The 5,774-nt window shown below is 39.5% G+C and overlaps 1 non-coding gene across 1 annotated transcript; it reads right to left on the bottom strand.

Moving 5' to 3' along the window:
- Window positions 1-5,167: 5,167 nt before the first annotated feature.
- On the bottom strand, window positions 5,168-5,331 carry LOC123953706. The gene has a single exon (XR_006820957.1). It is a non-coding gene; the product is annotated as a U1 spliceosomal RNA (small nuclear RNA).
- Between the last annotated feature and the right edge of the window lie 443 nt (window positions 5,332-5,774).

The raw sequence follows: 5,774 nt of genomic DNA, 5'->3' as shown, positions 1-5,774 counted from the left end.
CTGAATTCCTTTTCCGACATATTGTCTTTGTCGATAGCCATTAGTTCTGTTGCAGAAGGTCCATCCTCTGTATTTTTCTTCTGTTGGGTATTCCTCCTCCTAGTCATTTTGTTAAGAGATGACTGAACAGATGCAGCTGGATATATCGATTGTGGTGCAGTGAAGGTGCACCCTGGAACGCTTCTGTGCAATCAGGATTTCCCACCCAAATGAGAGAAAAAAGAAAAGAAAAAGAAATAAAGAAGAAAGAAAAAAAAGGAAAGAAAAGAAAAAAGAAAAAAGAGAGAGAGAGAGAGCGACAGGAAAAAAAGGGAAGATAAAAGAGAAGGCTCAGCCCAAATGGGCCCCAAGGTAAGATTTATGAAGTATACAAACAAAAACAGACAAACAAAAAGACTGATAAAAGTGTATGACAAGAGAAAAAAAAAATATATATATATATACATAAAAGCAAAAAAAAAAAAGGAAGAACCTCATCAGAACCCCAAGTATAAGATCTATAAACTATCAGGACAAACACAAATACACAGAAACACTGGAGGAAGGAAAAGATAGGAGAGTGGTTATAAATTCTCAGTGTTGGCGAGGAAGGTTATTTTGATTCTTCCTGGATGTATCTTGATGTTTTTGTTAAGGGACTCAACTTTCCTAAGATAAAGGGGTTTTAAAAATTGGTTTGCCTATAGGGGTAGCATTGATTGGGGAAAGGGGATTACTTTGAAGTTTAAGTCTATATGTATATTAGAAAATAAAAATTAAAAAAGAATAAACTTGGCTAAACTAAATTAAAATTTAAAAAAAATTAAAAAAATATTAAAGCAAAAGAAAAACACAGGTGTATGTATCAAAAAGTCCAGGTTAGAAGGTTATTAAGGAATTTGATATACTGGACATCTCACTGTGATGGTAAATAGGTTAAAAAATTATCTATATATAAAAAAAAAGAACCAGAATAGTGGTAAAGCGTTAAAAATAAAAGTTGTATTTATGAAGTAGTAGTAGTGGTTCTCTTGTCGTCTTCTTTTTTTTTTTTTCTTCTTCCTTCCTGGTTGGTTTTCTGGGGGAGGGGCCTGACACTTGGGTTTTCAGACAATGATGTTCCCTGAGTTAGGTCCTCCTGTCCCCCTCAAGGGGGTGGGCTCTGAGGAAACTGGTGTTTTCAGGCTTTTGTTCTCTGGAGGTTTTTATGTTCTTTCACCTGTTTCTCTCGCCTTGACAGCTTTTGATGGTTTTTGGAGGTTTAGAGGAGAGCAAACTGCACCCGGACCTCCCTCTCAGAGAGAAGCCTCAGAATGTTTTGCAAGAGCTGCTGGCAGAGTAGGTTCTGAGTCACGGTCCCTGGGGATGCAGGATCTCCTCCTTGTACCCAGTACCATGGCAGCGGTGGCTCTCTGGGCAGCTCCTGACCACCAGAGAGGTTCCAAGCAGCGATCGCACACTGAGATTTTCCCGCTAGCCCCGGGCTGGGAATGCCTGGTTTTTCAGGATTCCAGAGCTCCAGGCTAGCACCTGTGCGAACCTTTGCCAGGGGAGGGTGTGGGACATGCGCGTTTTGGGAATGCGGTCTGGCCAGGCTCCCAGCCCCTCACGGGAGCTGGACCCCACACGTTCTCAGGAGCGCTGGTGGCTCAGGGACCAAGACCTGGTTTCTCCACTGCACTCTCTCTTGCTCAGCACCAGGGGAGGCTGTCCTCCCCTGTCCCTAACCACCCCGATTCCCACAATATCCCCCCCCCCCCCGCGATCCTTTGCTCTTTTTTTTTTTTTTTTTCAGTGCTTTCAACCAGACTCCAAGCTAATGCTGGTCCCCAGACACAGGGCACTCTCGTATTGGGGTATTACTTTCCAATCGGTCGCCTCTGGTGGCTTCCTCCCCCTTTGTGTTTATCTTCCGATATCAGTCCGATGTTCCCACTCTGCTTTACTTGCCACTGGTGTCTTCTGCTCCTGTAGAGATCCAGACGTATAATTCTGATCTCAGGCTGATTTCAGGTGATCGGAATTCTTTGGTAGGTAATCAGCTCACTTTAGGGTACAGGTTGAAAAGGCGCCTCCCCCTACTTCCCCGCCATCTTGACTCCCCTCATTTTTCTGGATCTTTTAAAATGATCACATTATCCCTTCTTTAATTAACATGGTTATTATGTTGATTGATTTGTGAATATTGAACCACACTTACAACCTAGGAACAAATCCCACTTGATCTCATCGAATGATTTTTTTTCATGTATTGTTGGATTTGATTTGCTAGTATTTTACTGAGAATTTTTGCACGCATGTTCATTAGGGATATTGGTCTGTAGTTCTCTTAATAGTGGAGTCTTCATCTGGTTTTGGTGGCAGCGTAATGCTGGCCTCATAGAATGAACTTATAAGTTTTCCTTCCTCTTCTATTTTTTTGGAATATCTTGAGAAGAATAGGTATTAATTCTTCTTTAAATGTTGGTAGAATTAGCCTTTGAAGCCATCTGTCCCTGGACTTTTGTTTGTTGGGAATTTTTTGATTACTAATTCAATTTCTTTGCTGGTTATCAGTCTGTGTAAGTTTTCTATTTCTTCCTGTTCCATTTTTGGTAGGTTTTGTTGTTGTTGTTGTTGTTTTTAAAGATTTTATTTATTTGACAGACAGAGATCACAAGTAGGCAGAGAGGCAGGCAGAGAGAGAGGAGGAAGCAGGCTCCCTGCTGAGCAGAGAGCCCAATGCAGGGCTGGATCCCAGGACCCTGGGATCATGACCTGAGCCAAAGTCAGAGGCTTCAACCCACTGAACCACCAAGAGGCCCCTCCCGTTTTGGTAGTTTATATGTTTCTAGGAATTTATCCATTTCTTCTAGGTTGTCCAATTTGTTGGCATATAAGTTTTCATAATATTCTCTTACAATTGTTTGTATTTCTGTGGTGTTAATTGTTATTTCTTCTCTATGATGTGTGATTTTATTTATGTCCTTTTCATTTTTTTTTCTCTTTTCTTTTTGATTAGTCTGACTGAGGCTTATCAATTGTATTAATTTTTTCAAAGAACCATCTTCTGGTTTCATTGATCTGTTTTATAGATACATATTTTTGTTTCTATATCATTTATTTCTGCTCTAATCATCAGTATTTTCTTCCTTCTGCTAGCTTTGGGTTTCATTTGCTTTTCTTTTTCTAGCTCCCTTAGATGTAAGTTTAGGTTGTGTATTTGAAAATTTTCTTGCTTCTTGAGGTAGGCCTGTATTGCTATATACTTCCTTCTTAGGAGTGCTTTTGCTGTGTCCCAAAGGCTTTGGATCATTGTGTTTTCATTTTCATTTGTTTCCATGTATTTTTTCTTTATTACTTCTTCCTTCTGGTTCACTCACTCATTGTTTAGTAGCATGTTCTATAACCTCCATGTATTTGTATTCTTTCTAAATTTTTCCTTGTGGCTCATTTCTGGTTTCATAACTTTGTGGTCAGAAAAGGTGCATGGTGTGATTTAAGTCTTTTGTACTTGTTGAGGACTGTTTTGTGACCTACTAGTGTTTGATTCTGGTGAATGTTCCATGTGCACTTGAAAAGAATGTGTATTCTGCTGTCTTTGTATAGTGTATCTTAATATATATTATGTCCTTCTGATCCAGCACGTCATTCAAAACCATTATTTCCGTGTTGATTTTCTGTTTACATGATCTGTCCATTTTTGTAAGTGGGTTGATGAAGTCCCTTATTATTATTTTGATGTTACCAATTATTTATTTTATATTTGTTATTGTTTTATATATTTGGTTGCTTCCATGCATAAATATTTACAGTTATTAGATCTTGTTGGATTGTCCCCTTTATTATTATGGTGTGCTCTTTTTCATCTCTTGTAGTCTTTGTTTTAAAGTCCAGTTTATCTGATAGAAGTATTGTTATTCTAGCTTTCTTTTGATGTCCATTCACATGATAAATATTTCACCATCCCCTCACTTTTAATCCACAGGAGTGTTTGCTCAAAAACAAGTCTCTTGTAGGCAGCATATAGATAAGTCTTGTTTTTTAATCCATCCTGACACCCTGTGTTTTTTAACTAGAGCATTTAGTCCACTTACATTCAGTTGATAGATATGTATCAATATGATATGAAACCAGATCTATCATTATTGATAGATATATATTTAGTGTCATTTTATTACTTGTTTTGTCATTGTTTCTGGAAATTTTCTCCAATCCTTACTTGTCTTTGTAACTTTTGGTCGTTTCCTTCCACTCAAAGAGTCCCCTTTAATATTTCTTGCAGGCCTGCTTAAGTTGTCATGAACTGTTAGTTTTCATTTGTCTGGGAAACTCTTTATCTCTCCTTCTATTCTTGAATGATAGACTTACTTGAAAAAGTATTCTTAGCTACAAAGTTTTCCCATGTATCACTTTGAATATATCATGCCACTTTCTTCTGGCTTGCCAAATTTCTGTTGAAAAATCTCCATTGAGACTTATGGGTCTTACTTTGTAAGTTAAGGACTTCTTTTGTTTTGCTGCCTTTAAACACCTTATGGCACCTGAGTGGCTCAGTTGGTTAAGATTTGCTCTTTATCACTATATTTAACAAATTTAATTACACTGTGTCTTGGTGTTGGCTTGCTTTTGTTGATTTTGATGGGAGTTCTCTGTGCCTCCTGGGTCTGGATGTCTGTTTTCTTCGCCAGATTAGGGAATTTTTCTACCTATTATTTCCTTAAATAAACTTTCTGCCTCCTTTTCTCTCTCTTCTTCTAGGACTTCTTGATACAAATGCTAAGACATTTTACGGGGACACTGAATTTCCTAAGTCTATTCTAATGTTCCATATTCTTTCTTTCTTTTATTCAACTTCATTATTTTCCATTATTTAGTCTTCCATATAACTTACTTGTTCCTTTGCTTCTTCCTGCCTCCTGTTCATTGACCCATGCCTTTTTCCCATCTCGTTTATTGCTTTCTCGTTTCTGACTGAAACTTTTTTAAACTCTTTTATATCTGTGGTAAGTTTCTCCCTGATGTCTTCTATGCTTTTCTTAAGCCCAGTGAGTATCCTTAACATTATTGCTTTAAATTCTCATAAGGCATCTGGTGCTTCAGGGAGTGTCTCTGGTGTGTGCTGTGTGCACTCTCTTGTGTCTTGGCTACCCTTTCCTTCAGGTAAGTCATCTGCAGAGTCTTCCCTTGCCTTCTTTTTTTTTATTTACAGGGGAAAGCGCGAGCGCAGTCCCCCACTACCACAAATTATGCAGTCGAGTTTCCCACATTTGGGGAAATCGCAGGGGTCAGCACATCCGGAGTGCAATGGATAAGCCTCGCCCTGGGAAAACCAACTTCATGATCATGGTATCTCCCCTGCCAGGTAAGTATCCCCCCCCTTGCCTTCTTTGGGCAGTGTTTGGTCCCTCCCCTGAAGGTAGTGAATCTTAACTAAGTGTATTTGTGAAATGAGACCTGACACCATTTCCGCCAGAACTGAGGTCCTGTAGAACTTTGGCTGGGAAAGGTGGTGTGGGTAGGTGTTTGTGCTGGTCTTCTGGGGAAGGGGCTTATCATTCTGGGACTGAGGCAAGCTTGACTGAGAAGGGCAGTCCCACCAGATAATAGAGAGGTGGAGCTAGTGTAAACAAGTTAGCTAGCCAGTGTCAGCTCTGTGCTGCTTCCTGGAGGTGGCTCTATGTTTATGTTGAAATGCAGGGGAGGGAAATGGCACGTGCCAGCTCCTTTGTACTTTGCCTCTTAGGGATGTTCTCAGAGGAGTGAAGAATCTTCCCATGGTTGTTTGCCAGGCATTCTTCAGATTGCTGCTTCCA

The sequence above is a fragment of the Meles meles genome, chromosome 11, assembly GCF_922984935.1.
Source record: "Meles meles chromosome 11, mMelMel3.1 paternal haplotype, whole genome shotgun sequence".
Taxonomy (NCBI): Eukaryota; Metazoa; Chordata; class Mammalia; order Carnivora; family Mustelidae; genus Meles; species Meles meles.
Note: the sequence above shows the minus strand (reverse complement) of the source record. Positions and strands in the feature narration are given on the sequence as shown.